The sequence below is a fragment of the Triturus cristatus genome, chromosome 12, assembly GCF_964204655.1.
Source record: "Triturus cristatus chromosome 12, aTriCri1.1, whole genome shotgun sequence".
NCBI lineage: Eukaryota > Metazoa > Chordata > Amphibia > Caudata > Salamandridae > Triturus > Triturus cristatus.
In genome coordinates, this window is record NC_140595.1 from 217467346 (window position 1) to 217489562 (window position 22217).

General features: G+C 45.2%; 22 non-coding genes across 22 annotated transcripts; all 22 read right to left on the reverse strand.

The window, feature by feature from the left end:
- Positions 1 to 843: 843 nt before the first annotated feature.
- On the reverse strand, positions 844 to 958 carry LOC146773986 (U5 spliceosomal RNA). The gene has a single exon (XR_014972569.1). It is a non-coding gene; the product is annotated as a U5 spliceosomal RNA (small nuclear RNA).
- An 852-nt stretch (positions 959 to 1810) lies between these two features.
- Positions 1811 to 1925, reverse strand: LOC146773987 (U5 spliceosomal RNA). The gene has a single exon (XR_014972571.1). It is a non-coding gene; the product is annotated as a U5 spliceosomal RNA (small nuclear RNA).
- Positions 1926 to 2813: 888 nt separating this feature from the next.
- On the reverse strand, positions 2814 to 2928 carry LOC146773988 (U5 spliceosomal RNA). Its single transcript, XR_014974140.1, has one exon. It is a non-coding gene; the product is annotated as a U5 spliceosomal RNA (small nuclear RNA).
- Positions 2929 to 3816: 888 nt separating this feature from the next.
- Positions 3817 to 3931, reverse strand: LOC146773989 (U5 spliceosomal RNA). The gene has a single exon (XR_014972572.1). It is a non-coding gene; the product is annotated as a U5 spliceosomal RNA (small nuclear RNA).
- Positions 3932 to 4783: 852 nt separating this feature from the next.
- On the reverse strand, positions 4784 to 4898 carry LOC146773990 (U5 spliceosomal RNA). Its single transcript, XR_014972573.1, has one exon. It is a non-coding gene; the product is annotated as a U5 spliceosomal RNA (small nuclear RNA).
- An 853-nt stretch (positions 4899 to 5751) lies between these two features.
- On the reverse strand, positions 5752 to 5866 carry LOC146773991 (U5 spliceosomal RNA). The gene has a single exon (XR_014974141.1). It is a non-coding gene; the product is annotated as a U5 spliceosomal RNA (small nuclear RNA).
- Positions 5867 to 6719: 853 nt separating this feature from the next.
- Positions 6720 to 6834, reverse strand: LOC146773992 (U5 spliceosomal RNA). The gene has a single exon (XR_014974755.1). It is a non-coding gene; the product is annotated as a U5 spliceosomal RNA (small nuclear RNA).
- Positions 6835 to 7710: 876 nt separating this feature from the next.
- LOC146773993 (U5 spliceosomal RNA) lies at positions 7711 to 7825 on the reverse strand. Its single transcript, XR_014972574.1, has one exon. It is a non-coding gene; the product is annotated as a U5 spliceosomal RNA (small nuclear RNA).
- Positions 7826 to 8677: 852 nt separating this feature from the next.
- On the reverse strand, positions 8678 to 8792 carry LOC146773994 (U5 spliceosomal RNA). The gene has a single exon (XR_014974142.1). It is a non-coding gene; the product is annotated as a U5 spliceosomal RNA (small nuclear RNA).
- An 852-nt stretch (positions 8793 to 9644) lies between these two features.
- Positions 9645 to 9759, reverse strand: LOC146773995 (U5 spliceosomal RNA). The gene has a single exon (XR_014973999.1). It is a non-coding gene; the product is annotated as a U5 spliceosomal RNA (small nuclear RNA).
- Positions 9760 to 10611: 852 nt separating this feature from the next.
- Positions 10612 to 10726, reverse strand: LOC146773996 (U5 spliceosomal RNA). The gene has a single exon (XR_014974143.1). It is a non-coding gene; the product is annotated as a U5 spliceosomal RNA (small nuclear RNA).
- An 852-nt stretch (positions 10727 to 11578) lies between these two features.
- Positions 11579 to 11693, reverse strand: LOC146773997 (U5 spliceosomal RNA). Its single transcript, XR_014974000.1, has one exon. It is a non-coding gene; the product is annotated as a U5 spliceosomal RNA (small nuclear RNA).
- An 852-nt stretch (positions 11694 to 12545) lies between these two features.
- On the reverse strand, positions 12546 to 12660 carry LOC146773998 (U5 spliceosomal RNA). Its single transcript, XR_014972575.1, has one exon. It is a non-coding gene; the product is annotated as a U5 spliceosomal RNA (small nuclear RNA).
- Positions 12661 to 13512: 852 nt separating this feature from the next.
- LOC146773999 (U5 spliceosomal RNA) lies at positions 13513 to 13627 on the reverse strand. Its single transcript, XR_014974144.1, has one exon. It is a non-coding gene; the product is annotated as a U5 spliceosomal RNA (small nuclear RNA).
- Positions 13628 to 14515: 888 nt separating this feature from the next.
- LOC146774000 (U5 spliceosomal RNA) lies at positions 14516 to 14630 on the reverse strand. Its single transcript, XR_014972577.1, has one exon. It is a non-coding gene; the product is annotated as a U5 spliceosomal RNA (small nuclear RNA).
- Positions 14631 to 15519: 889 nt separating this feature from the next.
- On the reverse strand, positions 15520 to 15634 carry LOC146774001 (U5 spliceosomal RNA). Its single transcript, XR_014973820.1, has one exon. It is a non-coding gene; the product is annotated as a U5 spliceosomal RNA (small nuclear RNA).
- Positions 15635 to 16486: 852 nt separating this feature from the next.
- On the reverse strand, positions 16487 to 16601 carry LOC146774002 (U5 spliceosomal RNA). Its single transcript, XR_014972578.1, has one exon. It is a non-coding gene; the product is annotated as a U5 spliceosomal RNA (small nuclear RNA).
- Positions 16602 to 17453: 852 nt separating this feature from the next.
- Positions 17454 to 17568, reverse strand: LOC146774003 (U5 spliceosomal RNA). Its single transcript, XR_014972579.1, has one exon. It is a non-coding gene; the product is annotated as a U5 spliceosomal RNA (small nuclear RNA).
- Positions 17569 to 18456: 888 nt separating this feature from the next.
- LOC146774004 (U5 spliceosomal RNA) lies at positions 18457 to 18571 on the reverse strand. Its single transcript, XR_014973768.1, has one exon. It is a non-coding gene; the product is annotated as a U5 spliceosomal RNA (small nuclear RNA).
- An 852-nt stretch (positions 18572 to 19423) lies between these two features.
- Positions 19424 to 19538, reverse strand: LOC146774005 (U5 spliceosomal RNA). Its single transcript, XR_014974145.1, has one exon. It is a non-coding gene; the product is annotated as a U5 spliceosomal RNA (small nuclear RNA).
- Positions 19539 to 20427: 889 nt separating this feature from the next.
- On the reverse strand, positions 20428 to 20542 carry LOC146774006 (U5 spliceosomal RNA). The gene has a single exon (XR_014973821.1). It is a non-coding gene; the product is annotated as a U5 spliceosomal RNA (small nuclear RNA).
- Positions 20543 to 21395: 853 nt separating this feature from the next.
- LOC146774007 (U5 spliceosomal RNA) lies at positions 21396 to 21510 on the reverse strand. The gene has a single exon (XR_014972580.1). It is a non-coding gene; the product is annotated as a U5 spliceosomal RNA (small nuclear RNA).
- Between the last annotated feature and the right edge of the window lie 707 nt (positions 21511 to 22217).

The window sequence follows — 22217 nt, forward strand, 5'->3', positions numbered from 1 at the left end:
TAGCTCTCTAGGGTAAGTGGCGGCACATCAAAGACCCTGTCATTGCGAGGGTGAGGACCTGAAAGGTATTTTCAGGCTCTAAGAAAGAGGGCGAGAACCAGGCCGGTCGGCAAAACAGGCCAACATTTCAAAGTCTCTGCTCAAGGTACAAAAAGGTGGACTGTTCACATGTGTATGTCTGGGAATATGCAAATTTCTTTTGTACTCACCTCAGCTCATTAGGAGTTGTCGGGGCTGCTGGGGAAGGGGAACAGGAAATGTGAATCAGGCTTTTAGTTAAGTGGCACTGTAGGCCTTTTGTCCCCTAGCCATTTTACGCTTTCAACACGCTCTACACATAGCCATGCACCGTATGTGCCTTTTTCACACGTACTTTTATTAAACCTGAATATAGAAGGATATATCTGTCTAGGCTGGAGACACGTGAAACAAGTCTGACGTGCCCCTTCAAGTCTACCTGAGAGGAAGCTGACTCAGGATTGGCGACCTCTCAGGGCACCTCTAACGGGCACAAATAACGGGCAAGCCCTATGAAAAGCACAGCATGAGTCTTGGTCCCACCTTTAAAAAGGAGGGTGACCTCTGGGATCTGGCAGCAGGATCTTTGGGAGATAAGAAAATATACTGCCTGCGATCGTGAAGTTTCAAGTCAGTCAAGAAAAGCAATCTCATGCACTGCACAAGCTCTTTCCCATGAGGCACCTCTCCTGCACTCTGTTTATGCAAATGAGCAAGCAGAGAGCTCAGGAATAAAACACCAAACTCATGTCCCCCAAAAAAGCAGCAGACAATTGCTGGATATTCCCCAACTTGTAATGCTTTTCTTTTAAACAAATGATAAACAGCCTCACCTGTGGCAAGGCTTAAAAAAATTGAATAAACTCTTAAATGTTCCTCTCCACGGAAATCTTTAGTAAAAGGCGAAAGATTTTTTCGTTTTGAAGAGAAACCAGAGTAAGTGACAATATAGCTCTCTAGGGTAAGTGGCGGCACATCAAAGACCCTGTCATTGCGAGGGTGAGGACCTGAAAGGTATTTTCAGGCTCTAAGAAAGAGGGCGAGAACCAGGCCGGTGGGCAAAACAGGCCAACATTTCAAAGTCTCTGCTCAAGGAACAAAAAGGTGGACTGTTCACATGTGTATGTCTGGGAATATGCAAATTTCTTTTGTACTCACCTCAGCTCATTAGGAGTTGTCGGGGCTGCTGGGGAAGGGGAACAGGAAATGTGAATCAGGCTTTTAGTTAAGTGGCACTGTAGGCCTTTTGTCCCCTAGCCATTTTACGCTTTCAACACGCTCTACACATAGCCATGCACCGTATGTGCCTTTTTCACACGTACTTTCATTAAACCTGAATATAGAAGGATATATCTGTCTAGGCTGGAGACACGTGAAACAAGTCTGACGTGCCCCTTCAAGTCTACCTGAGAGGAAGCTGACTCAGGATTGGCGACCTCTCAGGGCACCTCTAACGGGCACAAATAACGGGCAAGCCCTATGAAAAGCACAGCATGAGTCTTGGTCCCACCTTTAAAAAGGAGGGTGACCTCTGGGATCTGGCAGCAGGATCTTTGGGAGATAAGAAAATATACTGCCTGCAATCGTGAAGCTTCAAGTCAGTCAAGAAAAGCAATCTCATGCACTGCACAAGCTCTTTCCCATGAGGCACCTCTCCTGCACTCTGTTTATGCAAATGAGCAAGCAGAGAGCTCAGGAATAAAACACCAAACTCATGTCCCCCAAAAAAGCAGCAGACAATTGCTGGATATTCCCCAACTTGTAATGCTTTTCTTTTAAACAAATGATAAACAGCCTCACCTGTGGCAAGGCTTAAAAAAATTGAATAAACTCTTAAATGTTCCTCTCCACGGAAATCTTTAGTAAAAGGCGAAAGATTTTTTCGTTTTGAAGAGAAACCAGAGTAAGTGACAATATAGCTCTCTAGGGTAAGTGGCGGCACATCAAAGACCCTGTCATTGCGAGGGTGAGGACCTGAAAGGTATTTTCAGGCTCTAAGAAAGAGGGCGAGAACCAGGCCGGTGGGCAAAACAGGCCAACATTTCAAAGTCTCTGCTCAAGGTACAAAAAGGTGGACTGTTCACATGTGTATGTCTGGGAATATGCAAATTTCTTTTGTACTCACCTCAGCTCATTAGGAGTTGTCGGGGCTGCTGGGGAAGGGGAACAGGAAATGTGAATCAGGCTTTTAGTTAAGTGGCACTGTAGGCCTTTTGTCCCCTAGCCATTTTACGCTTTCAACACCATCCCTCCAATCGATATGCTCAGAGCCACCACTGTGCTCTACACATAGCCATGCACCGTATGTGCCTTTTTCACACGTACTTTCATTAAACCTGAATATAGAAGGATATATCTGTCTAGGCTGGAGACACGTGAAACAAGTCTGACGTGCCCCTTCAAGTCTACCTGAGAGGAAGCAGACTCAGGATTGGCGACCTCTCAGGGCACCTCTAACGGGCACAAATAACGGGCAAGCCCTATGAAAAGCACAGCATGAGTCTTGGTCCCACCTTTAAAAAGGAGGGTGACCTCTGGGATCTGGCAGCAGGATCTTTGGGAGATAAGAAAATATACTGCCTGCGATCGTGAAGTTTCAAGTCAGTCAAGAAAAGCAATCTCATGCACTGCACAAGCTCTTTCCCATGAGGCACCTCTCCTGCACTCTGTTTATGCAAATGAGCAAGCAGAGAGCTCAGGAATAAAACACCAAACTCATGTCCCCCAAAAAAGCAGCAGACAATTGCTGGATATTCCCCAACTTGTAATGCTTTTCTTTTAAACAAATGATAAACAGCCTCACCTGTGGCAAGGCTTAAAAAAATTGAATAAACTCTTAAATGTTCCTCTCCATGGAAATCTTTAGTAAAAGGCGAAAGATTTTTTCGTTTTGAAGAGAAACCAGAGTAAGTGACAATATAGCTCTCTAGGGTAAGTGGCGGCACATCAAAGACCCTGTCATTGCGAGGGTGAGGACCTGAAAGGTATTTTCAGGCTCTAAGAAAGAGGGCGAGAACCAGGCCGGTGGGCAAAACAGGCCAACATTTCAAAGTCTCTGCTCAAGGTACAAAAAGGTGGACTGTTCACATGTGTATGTCTGGGAATATGCAAATTTCTTTTGTACTCACCTCAGCTCATTAGGAGTTGTCGGGGCTGCTGGGGAAGGGGAACAGGAAATGTGAATCAGGCTTTTAGTTAAGTGGCACTGTAGGCCTTTTGTCCCCTAGCCATTTTACGCTTTCAACACCATCCCTCCAATCGATATGCTCAGAGCCACCACTGTGCTCTACACATAGCCATGCACCGTATGTGCCTTTTTCACACGTACTTTCATTAAACCTGAATATAGAAGGATATATCTGTCTAGGCTGTAGACACGTGAAACAAGTCTGACGTGCCCCTTCAAGTCTACCTGAGAGGAAGCTGACTCAGGATTGGCGACCTCTCAGGGCACCTCTAACGGGCACAAATAACGGGCAAGCCCTATGAAAAGCACAGCATGAGTCTTGGTCCCACCTTTAAAAAGGAGGGTGACCTCTGGGATCTGGCAGCAGGATCTTTGGGAGATAAGAAAATATACTGCCTGCGATCGTGAAGTTTCAAGTCAGTCAAGAAAAGCAATCTCATGCACTGCACAAGCTCTTTCCCATGAGGCACCTCTCCTGCACTCTGTTTATGCAAATGAGCAAGCAGAGAGCTCAGGAATAAAACACCAAACTCATGTCCCCCAAAAAAGCAGCAGACAATTGCTGGATATTCCCCAACTTGTAATGCTTTTCTTTTAAACAAATGATAAACAGCCTCACCTGTGGCAAGGCTTAAAAAAATTGAATAAACTCTTAAATGTTCCTCTCCACGGAAATCTTTAGTAAAAGGCGAAAGATTTTTTCGTTTTGAAGAGAAACCAGAGTAAGTGACAATATAGCTCTCTAGGGTAAGTGGCGGCACATCAAAGACCCTGTCATTGCGAGGGTGAGGACCTGAAAGGTATTTTCAGGCTCTAAGAAAGAGGGCGAGAACCAGGCCGGTGGGCAAAACAGGCCAACATTTCAAAGTCTCTGCTCAAGGTACAAAAAGGTGGACTGTTCACATGTGTATGTCTGGGAATATGCAAATTTCTTTTGTACTCACCTCAGCTCATTAGGAGTTGTCGGGGCTGCTGGGGAAGGGGAACAGGAAATGTGAATCAGGCTTTTAGTTAAGTGGCACTGTAGGCCTTTTGTCCCCTAGCCATTTTACGCTTTCAACACGCTCTACACATAGCCATGCACCGTATGTGCCTTTTTCACACGTACTTTCATTAAACCTGAATATAGAAGGATATATCTGTCTAGGCTGGAGACACGTGAAACAAGTCTGACGTGCCCCTTCAAGTCTACCTGAGAGGAAGCTGACTCAGGATTGGCGACCTCTCAGGGCACCTCTAACGGGCACAAATAACGGGCAAGCCCTATGAAAAGCACAGCATGAGTCTTGGTCCCACCTTTAAAAAGGAGGGTGACCTCTGGGATCTGGCAGCAGGATCTTTGGGAGATAAGAAAATATACTGCCTGCAATCGTGAAGCTTCAAGTCAGTCAAGAAAAGCAATCTCATGCACTGCACAAGCTCTTTCCCATGAGGCACCTCTCCTGCACTCTGTTTATGCAAATGAGCAAGCAGAGAGCTCAGGAATAAAACACCAAACTCATGTCCCCCAAAAAAGCAGCAGACAATTGCTGGATATTCCCCAACTTGTAATGCTTTTCTTTTAAACAAATGATAAACAGCCTCACCTGTGGCAAGGCTTAAAAAAATTGAATAAACTCTTAAATGTTCCTCTCCACGGAAATCTTTAGTAAAAGGCGAAAGATTTTTTCGTTTTGAAGAGAAACCAGAGTAAGTGACAATATAGCTCTCTAGGGTAAGTGGCGGCACATCAAAGACCCTGTCATTGCGAGGGTGAGGACCTGAAAGGTATTTTCAGGCTCTAAGAAAGAGGGCGAGAACCAGGCCGGTGGGCAAAACAGGCCAACATTTCAAAGTCTCTGCTCAAGGTACAAAAAGGTGGACTGTTCACATGTGTATGTCTGGGAATATGCAAATTTCTTTTGTACTCACCTCAGCTCATTAGGAGTTGTCGGGGCTGCTGGGGAAGGGGAACAGGAAATGTGAATCAGGCTTTTAGTTAAGTGGCACTGTAGGCCTTTTGTCCCCTAGCCATTTTACGCTTTCAACACGCTCTACACATAGCCATGCACCGTATGTGCCTTTTTCACACGTACTTTCATTAAACCTGAATATAGAAGGATATATCTGTCTAGGCTGGAGACACGTGAAACAAGTCTGACGTGCCCCTTCAAGTCTACCTGAGAGGAAGCTGACTCAGGATTGGTGACCTCTCAGGGCACCTCTAAACGGACACAAATAACGGGCAAGCCCTATGAAAAGCACAGCATGAGTCTTGGTCCCACCTTTAAAAAGGAGGGTGACCTCTGGGATCTGGCAGCAGGATCTTTGGGAGATAAGAAAATATACTGCCTGCAATCGTGAAGTTTCAAGTCAGTCAAGAAAAGCAATCTCATGCACTGCACAAGCTCTTTCCCATGAGGCACCTCTCCTGCACTCTGTTTATGCAAATGAGCAAGCAGAGAGCTCAGGAATAAAACACCAAACTCATGTCCCCCAAAAAAGCAGCAGACAATTGCTGGATATTCCCCAACTTGTAATGCTTTTCTTTTAAACAAATGATAAACAGCCTCACCTGTGGCAAGGCTTAAAAAAATTGAATAAACTCTTAAATGTTCCTCTCCATGGAAATCTTTAGTAAAAGGCGAAAGATTTTTTCGTTTTGAAGAGAAACCAGAGTAAGTGACAATATAGCTCTCTAGGGTAAGTGGCGGCACATCAAAGACCCTGTCATTGCGAGGGTGAGGACCTGAAAGGTATTTTCAGGCTCTAAGAAAGAGGGCGAGAACCAGGCCGGTGGGCAAAACAGGCCAACATTTCAAAGTCTCTGCTCAAGGTACAAAAAGGTGGACTGTTCACATGTGTATGTCTGGGAATATGCAAATTTCTTTTGTACTCACCTCAGCTCATTAGGAGTTGTCGGGGCTGCTGGGGAAGGGGAACAGGAAATGTGAATCAGGCTTTTAGTTAAGTGGCACTGTAGGCCTTTTGTCCCCTAGCCATTTTACGCTTTCAACACGCTCTACACATAGCCATGCACCGTATGTGCCTTTTTCACACGTACTTTCATTAAACCTGAATATAGAAGGATATATCTGTCTAGGCTGGAGACACGTGAAACAAGTCTGACGTGCCCCTTCAAGTCTACCTGAGAGGAAGCTGACTCAGGATTGGTGACCTCTCAGGGCACCTCTAAACGGACACAAATAACGGGCAAGCCCTATGAAAAGCACAGCATGAGTCTTGGTCCCACCTTTAAAAAGGAGGGTGACCTCTGGGATCTGGCAGCAGGATCTTTGGGAGATAAGAAAATATACTGCCTGCGATCGTGAAGTTTCAAGTCAGTCAAGAAAAGCAATCTCATGCACTGCACAAGCTCTTTCCCATGAGGCACCTCTCCTGCACTCTGTTTATGCAAATGAGCAAGCAGAGAGCTCAGGAATAAAACACCAAACTCATGTCCCCCAAAAAAGCAGCAGACAATTGCTGGATATTCCCCAACTTGTAATGCTTTTCTTTTAAACAAATGATAAACAGCCTCACCTGTGGCAAGGCTTAAAAAAATTGAATAAACTCTTAAATGTTCCTCTCCGTGGAAATCTTTAGTAAAAGGCGAAAGATTTTTTCGTTTTGAAGAGAAACCAGAGTAAGTGACAATATAGCTCTCTAGGGTAAGTGGCGGCACATCAAAGACCCTGTCATTGCGAGGGTGAGGACCTGAAAGGTATTTTCAGGCTCTAAGAAAGAGGGCGAGAACCAGGCCGGTGGGCAAAACAGGCCAACATTTCAAAGTCTCTGCTCAAGGTACAAAAAGGTGGACTGTTCACATGTGTATGTCTGGGAATATGCAAATTTCTTTTGTACTCACCTCAGCTCATTAGGAGTTGTCGGGGCTGCTGGGGAAGGGGAACAGGAAATGTGAATCAGGCTTTTAGTTAAGTGGCACTGTAGGCCTTTTGTCCCCTAGCCATTTTACGCTTTCAACACCATCCCTCCAATCGATATGCTCAGAGCCACCACTGTGCTCTACACATAGCCATGCACCGTATGTGCCTTTTTCACACGTACTTTCATTAAACCTGAATATAGAAGGATATATCTGTCTAGGCTGTAGACACGTGAAACAAGTCTGACGTGCCCCTTCAAGTCTACCTGAGAGGAAGCTGACTCAGGATTGGCGACCTCTAACGGGCACAAATAACGGGCAAGCCCTATGAAAAGCACAGCATGAGTCTTGGTCCCACCTTTAAAAAGGAGGGTGACCTCTGGGATCTGGCAGCAGGATCTTTGGGAGATAAGAAAATATACTGCCTGCGATCGTGAAGTTTCAAGTCAGTCAAGAAAAGCAATCTCATGCACTGCACAAGCTCTTTCCCATGAGGCACCTCTCCTGCACTCTGTTTATGCAAATGAGCAAGCAGAGAGCTCAGGAATAAAACACCAAACTCATGTCCCCCAAAAAAGCAGCAGACAATTGCTGGATATTCCCCAACTTGTAATGCTTTTCTTTTAAACAAATGATAAACAGCCTCACCTGTGGCAAGGCTTAAAAAAATTGAATAAACTCTTAAATGTTCCTCTCCACGGAAATCTTTAGTAAAAGGCGAAAGATTTTTTCGTTTTGAAGAGAAACCAGAGTAAGTGACAATATAGCTCTCTAGGGTAAGTGGCGGCACATCAAAGACCCTGTCATTGCGAGGGTGAGGACCTGAAAGGTATTTTCAGGCTCTAAGAAAGAGGGCGAGAACCAGGCCGGTGGGCAAAACAGGCCAACATTTCAAAGTCTCTGCTCAAGGAACAAAAAGGTGGACTGTTCACATGTGTATGTCTGGGAATATGCAAATTTCTTTTGTACTCACCTCAGCTCATTAGGAGTTGTCGGGGCTGCTGGGGAAGGGGAACAGGAAATGTGAATCAGGCTTTTAGTTAAGTGGCACTGTAGGCCTTTTGTCCCCTAGCCATTTTACGCTTTCAACACGCTCTACACATAGCCATGCACCGTATGTGCCTTTTTCACACGTACTTTCATTAAACCTGAATATAGAAGGATATATCTGTCTAGGCTGGAGACACGTGAAACAAGTCTGACGTGCCCCTTCAAGTCTACCTGAGAGGAAGCTGACTCAGGATTGGCGACCTCTCAGGGCACCTCTAACGGGCACAAATAACGGGCAAGCCCTATGAAAAGCACAGCATGAGTCTTGGTCCCACCTTTAAAAAGGAGGGTGACCTCTGGGATCTGGCAGCAGGATCTTTGGGAGATAAGAAAATATACTGCCTGCGATCGTGAAGTTTCAAGTCAGTCAAGAAAAGCAATCTCATGCACTGCACAAGCTCTTTCCCATGAGGCACCTCTCCTGCACTCTGTTTATGCAAATGAGCAAGCAGAGAGCTCAGGAATAAAACACCAAACTCATGTCCCCCAAAAAAGCAGCAGACAATTGCTGGATATTCCCCAACTTGTAATGCTTTTCTTTTAAACAAATGATAAACAGCCTCACCTGTGGCAAGGCTTAAAAAAATTGAATAAACTCTTAAATGTTCCTCTCCATGGAAATCTTTAGTAAAAGGCGAAAGATTTTTTCGTTTTGAAGAGAAACCAGAGTAAGTGACAATATAGCTCTCTAGGGTAAGTGGCGGCACATCAAAGACCCTGTCATTGCGAGGGTGAGGACCTGAAAGGTATTTTCAGGCTCTAAGAAAGAGGGCGAGAACCAGGCCGGTGGGCAAAACAGGCCAACATTTCAAAGTCTCTGCTCAAGGTACAAAAAGGTGGACTGTTCACATGTGTATGTCTGGGAATATGCAAATTTCTTTTGTACTCACCTCAGCTCATTAGGAGTTGTCGGGGCTGCTGGGGAAGGGGAACAGGAAATGTGAATCAGGCTTTTAGTTAAGTGGCACTGTAGGCCTTTTGTCCCCTAGCCATTTTACGCTTTCAACACGCTCTACACATAGCCATGCACCGTATGTGCCTTTTTCACACGTACTTTCATTAAACCTGAATATAGAAGGATATATCTGTCTAGGCTGGAGACACGTGAAACAAGTCTGACGTGCCCCTTCAAGTCTACCTGAAAGGAAGCTGACTCAGGATTGGCGACCTCTCAGGGCACCTCTAACCGGCACAAATAACGGGCAAGCCCTATGAAAAGCACAGCATGAGTCTTGGTCCCACCTTTAAAAAGGAGGGTGACCTCTGGGATCTGGCAGCAGGATCTTTGGGAGATAAGAAAATATACTGCCTGCGATCGTGTAGTTTCAAGTCAGTCAAGAAAAGCAATCTCATGCACTGCACAAGCTCTTTCCCATGAGGCACCTCTCCTGCACTCTGTTTATGCAAATGAGCAAGCAGAGAGCTCAGGAATAAAACACCAAACTCATGTCCCCCAAAAAAGCAGCAGACAATTGCTGGATATTCCCCAACTTCTAATGCATTTCTTTTAAACAAATGATAAACAGCCTCACCTGTGGCAAGGATTAAAAAAATTGAATAAACTCTTAAATGTTCCTCTCCACGGAAATCTTTAGTAAAAGGCGAAAGATTTTTTCGTTTTGAAGAGAAACCAGAGTAAGTGACAATATAGCTCTCTAGGGTAAGTGGCGGCACATCAAAGACCCTGTCATTGCGAGGGTGAGGACCTGAAAGGTATTTTCAGGCTCTAAGAAAGAGGGCGAGAACCAGGCCGGTCGGCAAAACAGGCCAACATTTCAAAGTCTCTGCTCAAGGTACAAAAAGGTGGACTGTTCACATGTGTATGTCTGGGAATATGCAAATTTCTTTTGTACTCACCTCAGCTCATTAGGAGTTGTCGGGGCTGCTGGGGAAGGGGAACAGGAAATGTGAATCAGGCTTTTAGTTAAGTGGCACTGTAGGCCTTTTGTCCCCTAGCCATTTTACGCTTTCAACACGCTCTACACATAGCCATGCACCGTATGTGCCTTTTTCACACGTACTTTTATTAAACCTGAATATAGAAGGATATATCTGTCTAGGCTGGAGACACGTGAAACAAGTCTGACGTGCCCCTTCAAGTCTACCTGAGAGGAAGCTGACTCAGGATTGGCGACCTCTCAGGGCACCTCTAACGGGCACAAATAACGGGCAAGCCCTATGAAAAGCACAGCATGAGTCTTGGTCCCACCTTTAAAAAGGAGGGTGACCTCTGGGATCTGGCAGCAGGATCTTTGGGAGATAAGAAAATATACTGCCTGCGATCGTGAAGTTTCAAGTCAGTCAAGAAAAGCAATCTCATGCACTGCACAAGCTCTTTCCCATGAGGCACCTCTCCTGCACTCTGTTTATGCAAATGAGCAAGCAGAGAGCTCAGGAATAAAACACCAAACTCATGTCCCCCAAAAAAGCAGCAGACAATTGCTGGATATTCCCCAACTTGTAATGCTTTTCTTTTAAACAAATGATAAACAGCCTCACCTGTGGCAAGGCTTAAAAAAATTGAATAAACTCTTAAATGTTCCTCTCCATGGAAATCTTTAGTAAAAGGCGAAAGATTTTTTCGTTTTGAAGAGAAACCAGAGTAAGTGACAATATAGCTCTCTAGGGTAAGTGGCGGCACATCAAAGACCCTGTCATTGCGAGGGTGAGGACCTGAAAGGTATTTTCAGGCTCTAAGAAAGAGGGCGAGAACCAGGCCGGTGGGCAAAACAGGCCAACATTTCAAAGTCTCTGCTCAAGGTACAAAAAGGTGGACTGTTCACATGTGTATGTCTGGGAATATGCAAATTTCTTTTGTACTCACCTCAGCTCATTAGGAGTTGTCGGGGCTGCTGGGGAAGGGGAACAGGAAATGTGAATCAGGCTTTTAGTTAAGTGGCACTGTAGGCCTTTTGTCCCCTAGCCATTTTACGCTTTCAACACGCTCTACACATAGCCATGCACCGTATGTGCCTTTTTCACACGTACTTTCATTAAACCTGAATATAGAAGGATATATCTGTCTAGGCTGGAGACACGTGAAACAAGTCTGACGTGCCCCTTCAAGTCTACCTGAAAGGAAGCTGACTCAGGATTGGCGACCTCTCAGGGCACCTCTAACCGGCACAAATAACGGGCAAGCCCTATGAAAAGCACAGCATGAGTCTTGGTCCCACCTTTAAAAAGGAGGGTGACCTCTGGGATCTGGCAGCAGGATCTTTGGGAGATAAGAAAATATACTGCCTGCGATCGTGTAGTTTCAAGTCAGTCAAGAAAAGCAATCTCATGCACTGCACAAGCTCTTTCCCATGAGGCACCTCTCCTGCACTCTGTTTATGCAAATGAGCAAGCAGAGAGCTCAGGAATAAAACACCAAACTCATGTCCCCCAAAAAAGCAGCAGACAATTGCTGGATATTCCCCAACTTCTAATGCATTTCTTTTAAACAAATGATAAACAGCCTCACCTGTGGCAAGGATTAAAAAAATTGAATAAACTCTTAAATGTTCCTCTCCACGGAAATCTTTAGTAAAAGGCGAAAGATTTTTTCGTTTTGAAGAGAAACCAGAGTAAGTGACAATATAGCTCTCTAGGGTAAGTGGCGGCACATCAAAGACCCTGTCATTGCGAGGGTGAGGACCTGAAAGGTATTTTCAGGCTCTAAGAAAGAGGGCGAGAACCAGGCCGGTCGGCAAAACAGGCCAACATTTCAAAGTCTCTGCTCAAGGTACAAAAAGGTGGACTGTTCACATGTGTATGTCTGGGAATATGCAAATTTCTTTTGTACTCACCTCAGCTCATTAGGAGTTGTCGGGGCTGCTGGGGAAGGGGAACAGGAAATGTGAATCAGGCTTTTAGTTAAGTGGCACTGTAGGCCTTTTGTCCCCTAGCCATTTTACGCTTTCAACACGCTCTACACATAGCCATGCACCGTATGTGCCTTTTTCACACGTACTTTTATTAAACCTGAATATAGAAGGATATATCTGTCTAGGCTGGAGACACGTGAAACAAGTCTGACGTGCCCCTTCAAGTCTACCTGAGAGGAAGCTGACTCAGGATTGGCGACCTCTCAGGGCACCTCTAACGGGCACAAATAACGGGCAAGCCCTATGAAAAGCACAGCATGAGTCTTGGTCCCACCTTTAAAAAGGAGGGTGACCTCTGGGATCTGGCAGCAGGATCTTTGGGAGATAAGAAAATATACTGCCTGCGATCGTGAAGTTTCAAGTCAGTCAAGAAAAGCAATCTCATGCACTGCACAAGCTCTTTCCCATGAGGCACCTCTCCTGCACTCTGTTTATGCAAATGAGCAAGCAGAGAGCTCAGGAATAAAACACCAAACTCATGTCCCCCAAAAAAGCAGCAGACAATTGCTGGATATTCCCCAACTTGTAATGCTTTTCTTTTAAACAAATGATAAACAGCCTCACCTGTGGCAAGGCTTAAAAAAATTGAATAAACTCTTAAATGTTCCTCTCCACGGAAATCTTTAGTAAAAGGCGAAAGATTTTTTCGTTTTGAAGAGAAACCAGAGTAAGTGACAATATAGCTCTCTAGGGTAAGTGGCGGCACATCAAAGACCCTGTCATTGCGAGGGTGAGGACCTGAAAGGTATTTTCAGGCTCTAAGAAAGAGGGCGAGAACCAGGCCGGTGGGCAAAACAGGCCAACATTTCAAAGTCTCTGCTCAAGGAACAAAAAGGTGGACTGTTCACATGTGTATGTCTGGGAATATGCAAATTTCTTTTGTACTCACCTCAGCTCATTAGGAGTTGTCGGGGCTGCTGGGGAAGGGGAACAGGAAATGTGAATCAGGCTTTTAGTTAAGTGGCACTGTAGGCCTTTTGTCCCCTAGCCATTTTACGCTTTCAACACGCTCTACACATAGCCATGCACCGTATGTGCCTTTTTCACACGTACTTTCATTAAACCTGAATATAGAAGGATATATCTGTCTAGGCTGGAGACACGTGAAACAAGTCTGACGTGCCCCTTCAAGTCTACCTGAGAGGAAGCTGACTCAGGATTGGCGACCTCTCAGGGCACCTCTAACGGGCACAAATAACGGGCAAGCCCTATGAAAAGCACAGCATGAGTCTTGGTCCCACCTTTAAAAAGGAGGGTGACCTCTGGGATCTGGCAGCAGGATCTTTGGGAGATAAGAAAATATACTGCCTGCGATCGTGAAGTTTCAAGTCAGTCAAGAAAAGCAATCTCATGCACTGCACAAGCTCTTTCCCATGAGGCACCTCTCCTGCACTCTGTTTATGCAAATGAGCAAGCAGAGAGCTCAGGAATAAAACACCAAACTCATGTCCCCCAAAAAAGCAGCAGACAATTGCTGGATATTCCCCAACTTGTAATGCTTTTCTTTTAAACAAATGATAAACAGCCTCACCTGTGGCAAGGCTTAAAAAAATTGAATAAACTCTTAAATGTTCCTCTCCATGGAAATCTTTAGTAAAAGGCGAAAGATTTTTTCGTTTTGAAGAGAAACCAGAGTAAGTGACAATATAGCTCTCTAGGGTAAGTGGCGGCACATCAAAGACCCTGTCATTGCGAGGGTGAGGACCTGAAAGGTATTTTCAGGCTCTAAGAAAGAGGGCGAGAACCAGGCCGGTGGGCAAAACAGGCCAACATTTCAAAGTCTCTGCTCAAGGTACAAAAAGGTGGACTGTTCACATGTGTATGTCTGGGAATATGCAAATTTCTTTTGTACTCACCTCAGCTCATTAGGAGTTGTCGGGGCTGCTGGGGAAGGGGAACAGGAAATGTGAATCAGGCTTTTAGTTAAGTGGCACTGTAGGCCTTTTGTCCCCTAGCCATTTTACGCTTTCAACACCATCCCTCCAATCGATATGCTCAGAGCCACCACTGTGCTCTACACATAGCCATGCACCGTATGTGCCTTTTTCACACGTACTTTCATTAAACCTGAATATAGAAGGATATATCTGTCTAGGCTGTAGACACGTGAAACAAGTCTGACGTGCCCCTTCAAGTCTACCTGAGAGGAAGCTGACTCAGGATTGGCGACCTCTCAGGGCACCTCTAACGGGCACAAATAACGGGCAAGCCCTATGAAAAGCACAGCATGAGTCTTGGTCCCACCTTTAAAAAGGAGGGTGACCTCTGGGATCTGGCAGCAGGATCTTTGGGAGATAAGAAAATATACTGCCTGCGATCGTGAAGTTTCAAGTCAGTCAAGAAAAGCAATCTCATGCACTGCACAAGCTCTTTCCCATGAGGCACCTCTCCTGCACTCTGTTTATGCAAATGAGCAAGCAGAGAGCTCAGGAATAAAACACCAAACTCATGTCCCCCAAAAAAGCAGCAGACAATTGCTGGATATTCCCCAACTTGTAATGCTTTTCTTTTAAACAAATGATAAACAGCCTCACCTGTGGCAAGGCTTAAAAAAATTGAATAAACTCTTAAATGTTCCTCTCCACGGAAATCTTTAGTAAAAGGCGAAAGATTTTTTCGTTTTGAAGAGAAACCAGAGTAAGTGACAATATAGCTCTCTAGGGTAAGTGGCGGCACATCAAAGACCCTGTCATTGCGAGGGTGAGGACCTGAAAGGTATTTTCAGGCTCTAAGAAAGAGGGCGAGAACCAGGCCGGTGGGCAAAACAGGCCAACATTTCAAAGTCTCTGCTCAAGGTACAAAAAGGTGGACTGTTCACATGTGTATGTCTGGGAATATGCAAATTTCTTTTGTACTCACCTCAGCTCATTAGGAGTTGTCGGGGCTGCTGGGGAAGGGGAACAGGAAATGTGAATCAGGCTTTTAGTTAAGTGGCACTGTAGGCCTTTTGTCCCCTAGCCATTTTACGCTTTCAACACCATCCCTCCAATCGATATGCTCAGAGCCACCACTGTGCTCTACACATAGCCATGCACCGTATGTGCCTTTTTCACACGTACTTTCATTAAACCTGAATATAGAAGGATATATCTGTCTAGGCTGTAGACACGTGAAACAAGTCTGACGTGCCCCTTCAAGTCTACCTGAGAGGAAGCTGACTCAGGATTGGCGACCTCTCAGGGCACCTCTAACGGGCACAAATAACGGGCAAGCCCTATGAAAAGCACAGCATGAGTCTTGGTCCCACCTTTAAAAAGGAGGGTGACCTCTGGGATCTGGCAGCAGGATCTTTGGGAGATAAGAAAATATACTGCCTGCGATCGTGAAGTTTCAAGTCAGTCAAGAAAAGCAATCTCATGCACTGCACAAGCTCTTTCCCATGAGGCACCTCTCCTGCACTCTGTTTATGCAAATGAGCAAGCAGAGAGCTCAGGAATAAAACACCAAACTCATGTCCCCCAAAAAAAGCAGCAGACAATTGCTGGATATTCCCCAACTTGTAATGCTTTTCTTTTAAACAAATGATAAACAGCCTCACCTGTGGCAAGGCTTAAAAAAATTGAATAAACTCTTAAATGTTCCTCTCCACGGAAATCTTTAGTAAAAGGCGAAAGATTTTTTCGTTTTGAAGAGAAACCAGAATAAGTGACAATATAGCTCTCTAGGGTAAGTGGCGGCACATCAAAGACCCTGTCATTGCGAGGGTGAGGACCTGAAAGGTATTTTCAGGCTCTAAGAAAGAGGGCGAGAACCAGGCCGGTGGGCAAAACAGGCCAACATTTCAAAGTCTCTGCTCAAGGTACAAAAAGGTGGACTGTTCACATGTGTATGTCTGGGAATATGCAAATTTCTTTTGTATTCACCTCAGCTCATTAGGAGTTGTCGGGGCTGCTGGGGAAGGGGAACAGGAAATGTGAATCAGGCTTTTAGTTAAGTGGCACTGTAGGCCTTTTGTCCCCTAGCCATTTTACGCTTTCAACACGCTCTACACATAGCCATGCACCGTATGTGCCTTTTTCACACGTACTTTCATTAAACCTGAATATAGAAGGATATATCTGTCTAGGCTGGAGACACGTGAAACAAGTCTGACGTGCCCCTTCAAGTCTACCTGAGAGGAAGCGGACTCAGGATTGGCGACCTCTCAGGGCACCTCCAACGGGCACAAATAACGGGCAAGCCCTATGAAAACCACAGCATGAGTCTTGGTCCCACCTTTAAAAAGGAGGGTGACCTCTGGGATCTGGCAGCAGGATCTTTGGGAGATAAGAAAATATACTGCCTGCGATCGTGTAGTTTCAAGTCAGTCAAGAAAAGCAATCTCATGCACTGCACAAGCTCTTTCCCATGAGGCACCTCTCCTGCACTCTGTTTATGCAAATGAGCAAGCAGAGAGCTCAGGAATAAAACACCAAACTCATGTCCCCCAAAAAAGCAGCAGACAATTGCTGGATATTCCCCAACTTCTAATGCTTTTCTTTTAAACAAATGATAAACAGCCTCACCTGTGGCAAGGCTTAAAAAAATTGAATAAACTCTTAAATGTTCCTCTCCACGGAAATCTTTAGTAAAAGGCGAAAGATTTTTTCGTTTTGAAGAGAAACCAGAGTAAGTGACAATATAGCTCTCTAGGGTAAGTGGCGGCACATCAAAGACCCTGTCATTGCGAGGGTGAGGACCTGAAAGGTATTTTCAGGCTCTAAGAAAGAGGGCGAGAACCAGGCCGGTGGGCAAAACAGGCCAACATTTCAAAGTCTCTGCTCAAGGTACAAAAAGGTGGACTGTTCACATGTGTATGTCTGGGAATATGCAAATTTCTTTTGTACTCACCTCAGCTCATTAGGAGTTGTCGGGGCTGCTGGGGAAGGGGAACAGGAAATGTGAATCAGGCTTTTAGTTAAGTGGCACTGTAGGCCTTTTGTCCCCTAGCCATTTTACGCTTTCAACACGCTCTACACATAGCCATGCACCGTATGTGCCTTTTTCACACGTACTTTCATTAAACCTGAATATAGAAGGATATATCTGTCTAGGCTGGAGACACGTGAAACAAGTCTGACGTGCCCCTTCAAGTCTACCTGAGAGGAAGCTGACTCAGGATTGGCGACCTCTCAGGGCACCTCTAACGGGCACAAATAACGGGCAAGCCCTATGAAAAGCACAGCATGAGTCTTGGTCCCACCTTTAAAAAGGAGGGTGACCTCTGGGATCTGGCAGCAGGATCTTTGGGAGATAAGAAAATATACTGCCTGCAATCGTGAAGCTTCAAGTCAGTCAAGAAAAGCAATCTCATGCACTGCACAAGCTCTTTCCCATGAGGCACCTCTCCTGCACTCTGTTTATGCAAATGAGCAAGCAGAGAGCTCAGGAATAAAACACCAAACTCATGTCCCCCAAAAAAGCAGCAGACAATTGCTGGATATTCCCCAACTTGTAATGCTTTTCTTTTAAACAAATGATAAACAGCCTCACCTGTGGCAAGGCTTAAAAAAATTGAATAAACTCTTAAATGTTCCTCTCCACGGAAATCTTTAGTAAAAGGCGAAAGATTTTTTCGTTTTGAAGAGAAACCAGAGTAAGTGACAATATAGCTCTCTAGGGTAAGTGGCGGCACATCAAAGACCCTGTCATTGCGAGGGTGAGGACCTGAAAGGTATTTTCAGGCTCTAAGAAAGAGGGCGAGAACCAGGCCGGTGGGCAAAACAGGCCAACATTTCAAAGTCTCTGCTCAAGGTACAAAAAGGTGGACTGTTCACATGTGTATGTCTGGGAATATGCAAATTTCTTTTGTACTCACCTCAGCTCATTAGGAGTTGTCGGGGCTGCTGGGGAAGGGGAACAGGAAATGTGAATCAGGCTTTTAGTTAAGTGGCACTGTAGGCCTTTTGTCCCCTAGCCATTTTACGCTTTCAACACCATCCCTCCAATCGATATGCTCAGAGCCACCACTGTGCTCTACACATAGCCATGCACCGTATGTGCCTTTTTCACACGTACTTTCATTAAACCTGAATATAGAAGGATATATCTGTCTAGGCTGGAGACACGTGAAACAAGTCTGACGTGCCCCTTCAAGTCTACCTGAGAGGAAGCAGACTCAGGATTGGCGACCTCTCAGGGCACCTCTAACGGGCACAAATAACGGGCAAGCCCTATGAAAAGCACAGCATGAGTCTTGGTCCCACCTTTAAAAAGGAGGGTGACCTCTGGGATCTGGCAGCAGGATCTTTGGGAGATAAGAAAATATACTGCCTGCGATCGTGAAGTTTCAAGTCAGTCAAGAAAAGCAATCTCATGCACTGCACAAGCTCTTTCCCATGAGGCACCTCTCCTGCACTCTGTTTATGCAAATGAGCAAGCAGAGAGCTCAGGAATAAAACACCAAACTCATGTCCCCCAAAAAAGCAGCAGACAATTGCTGGATATTCCCCAACTTGTAATGCTTTTCTTTTAAACAAATGATAAACAGCCTCACCTGTGGCAAGGCTTAAAAAAATTGAATAAACTCTTAAATGTTCCTCCCCACGGAAATCTTTAGTAAAAGGCGAAAGATTTTTTCGTTTTGAAGAGAAACCAGAGTAAGTGACAATATAGCTCTCTAGGGTAAGTGGCGGCACATCAAAGACCCTGTCATTGCGAGGGTGAGGACCTGAAAGGTATTTTCAGGCTCTAAGAAAGAGGGCGAGAACCAGGCCGGTGGGCAAAACAGGCCAACATTTCAAAGTCTCTGCTCAAGGTACAAAAAGGTGGACTGTTCACATGTGTATGTCTGGGAATATGCAAATTTCTTTTGTACTCACCTCAGCTCATTAGGAGTTGTCGGGGCTGCTGGGGAAGGGGAACAGGAAATGTGAATCAGGCTTTTAGTTAAGTGGCACTGTAGGCCTTTTGTCCCCTAGCCATTTTACGCTTTCAACACGCTCTACACATAGCCATGCACCGTATGTGCCTTTTTCACACGTACTTTCATTAAACCTGAATATAGAAGGATATATCTGTCTAGGCTGGAGACACGTGAAACAAGTCTGACGTGCCCCTTCAAGTCTACCTGAGAGGAAGCTGACTCAGGATTGGCGACCTCTCAGGGCACCTCTAACGGGCACAAATAACGGGCAAGCCCTATGAAAAGCACAGCATGAGTCTTGGTCCCACCTTTAAAAAGGAGGGTGACCTCTGGGATCTGGCAGCAGGATCTTTGGGAGATAAGAAAATATACTGCCTGCAATCGTGAAGTTTCAAGTCAGTCAAGAAAAGCAATCTCATGCACTGCACAAGCTCTTTCCCATGAGGCACCTCTCCTGCACTCTGTTTATGCAAATGAGCAAGCAGAGAGCTCAGGAATAAAACACCAAACTCATGTCCCCCAAAAAAGCAGCAGACAATTGCTGGATATTCCCCAACTTGTAATGCTTTTCTTTTAAACAAATGATAAACAGCCTCACCTGTGGCAAGGCTTAAAAAAATTGAATAAACTCTTAAATGTTCCTCTCCATGGAAATCTTTAGTAAAAGGCGAAAGATTTTTTCGTTTTGAAGAGAAACCAGAGTAAGTGACAATATAGCTCTCTAGGGTAAGTGGCGGCACATCAAAGACCCTGTCATTGCGAGGGTGAGGACCTGAAAGGTATTTTCAGGCTCTAAGAAAGAGGGCGAGAACCAGGCCGGTGGGCAAAACAGGCCAACATTTCAAAGTCTCTGCTCAAGGTACAAAAAGGTGGACTGTTCACATGTGTATGTCTGGGAATATGCAAATTTCTTTTGTACTCACCTCAGCTCATTAGGAGTTGTCGGGGCTGCTGGGGAAGGGGAACAGGAAATGTGAATCAGGCTTTTAGTTAAGTGGCACTGTAGGCCTTTTGTCCCCTAGCCATTTTACGCTTTCAACACCATCCCTCCAATCGATATGCTCAGAGCCACCACTGTGCTCTACACATAGCCATGCACCGTATGTGCCTTTTTCACACGTACTTTCATTAAACCTGAATATAGAAGGATATATCTGTCTAGGCTGTAGACACGTGAAACAAGTCTGACGTGCCCCTTCAAGTCTACCTGAGAGGAAGCTGACTCAGGATTGGCGACCTCTCAGGGCACCTCTAACGGGCACAAATAACGGGCAAGCCCTATGAAAAGCACAGCATGAGTCTTGGTCCCACCTTTAAAAAGGAGGGTGACCTCTGGGATCTGGCAGCAGGATCTTTGGGAGATAAGAAAATATACTGCCTGCGATCGTGAAGTTTCAAGTCAGTCAAGAAAAGCAATCTCATGCACTGCACAAGCTCTTTCCCATGAGGCACCTCTCCTGCACTCTGTTTATGCAAATGAGCAAGCAGAGAGCTCAGGAATAAAACACCAAACTCATGTCCCCCAAAAAAAGCAGCAGACAATTGCTGGATATTCCCCAACTTGTAATGCTTTTCTTTTAAACAAATGATAAACAGCCTCACCTGTGGCAAGGCTTAAAAAAATTGAATAAACTCTTAAATGTTCCTCTCCACGGAAATCTTTAGTAAAAGGCGAAAGATTTTTTCGTTTTGAAGAGAAACCAGAATAAGTGACAATATAGCTCTCTAGGGTAAGTGGCGGCACATCAAAGACCCTGTCATTGCGAGGGTGAGGACCTGAAAGGTATTTTCAGGCTCTAAGAAAGAGGGCGAGAACCAGGCCGGTGGGCAAAACAGGCCAACATTTCAAAGTCTCTGCTCAAGGTACAAAAAGGTGGACTGTTCACATGTGTATGTCTGGGAATATGCAAATTTCTTTTGTATTCACCTCAGCTCATTAGGAGTTGTCGGGGCTGCTGGGGAAGGGGAACAGGAAATGTGAATCAGGCTTTTAGTTAAGTGGCACTGTAGGCCTTTTGTCCCCTAGCCATTTTACGCTTTCAACACGCTCTACACATAGCCATGCACCGTATGTGCCTTTTTCACACGTACTTTCATTAAACCTGAATATAGAAGGATATATCTGTCTAGGCTGGAGACACGTGAAACAAGTCTGACGTGCCCCTTCAAGTCTACCTGAGAGGAAGCTGACTCAGGATTGGTGACCTCTCAGGACACCTCTAAACGGACACAAATAACGGGCAAGCCCTATGAAAAGCACAGCATGAGTCTTGGTCCCACCTTTAAAAAGGAGGGTGACCTCTGGGATCTGGCAGCAGGATCTTTGGGAGATAAGAAAATATACTGCCTGCAATCGTGAAGTTTCAAGTCAGTCAAGAAAAGCAATCTCATGCACTGCACAAGCTCTTTCCCATGAGGCACCTCTCCTGCACTCTGTTTATGCAAATGAGCAAGCAGAGAGCTCAGGAATAAAACACCAAACTCATGTCCCCCAAAAAAGCAGCAGACAATTGCTGGATATTCCCCAACTTGTAATGCTTTTCTTTTAAACAAATGATAAACAGCCTCACCTGTGGCAAGGCTTAAAAAAATTGAATAAACTCTTAAATGTTCCTCTCCACGGAAATCTTTAGTAAAAGGCGAAAGATTTTTTCGTTTTGAAGAGAAACCAGAGTAAGTGACAATATAGCTCTCTAGGGTAAGTGGCGGCACATCAAAGACCCTGTCATTGCGAGGGTGAGGACCTGAAAGGTATTTTCAGGCTCTAAGAAAGAGGGCGAGAACCAGGCCGGTGGGCAAAACAGGCCAACATTTCAAAGTCTCTGCTCAAGGTACAAAAAGGTGGACTGTTCACATGTGTATGTCTGGGAATATGCAAATTTCTTTTGTACTCACCTCAGCTCATTAGGAGTTGTCGGGGCTGCTGGGGAAGGGGAACAGGAAATGTGAATCAGGCTTTTAGTTAAGTGGCACTGTAGGCCTTTTGTCCCCTAGCCATTTTACGCTTTCAACACGCTCTACACATAGCCATGCACCGTATGTGCCTTTTTCACACGTACTTTCATTAAACCTGAATATAGAAGGATATATCTGTCTAGGCTGGAGACACGTGAAACAAGTCTGACGTGCCCCTTCAAGTCTACCTGAGAGGAAGCTGACTCAGGATTGGTGACCTCTCAGGACACCTCTAAACGGACACAAATAACGGGCAAGCCCTATGAAAAGCACAGCATGAGTCTTGGTCCCACCTTTAAAAAGGAGGGTGACCTCTGGGATCTGGCAGCAGGATCTTTGGGAGATAAGAAAATATACTGCCTGCAATCGTGAAGTTTCAAGTCAGTCAAGAAAAGCAATCTCATGCACTGCACAAGCTCTTTCCCATGA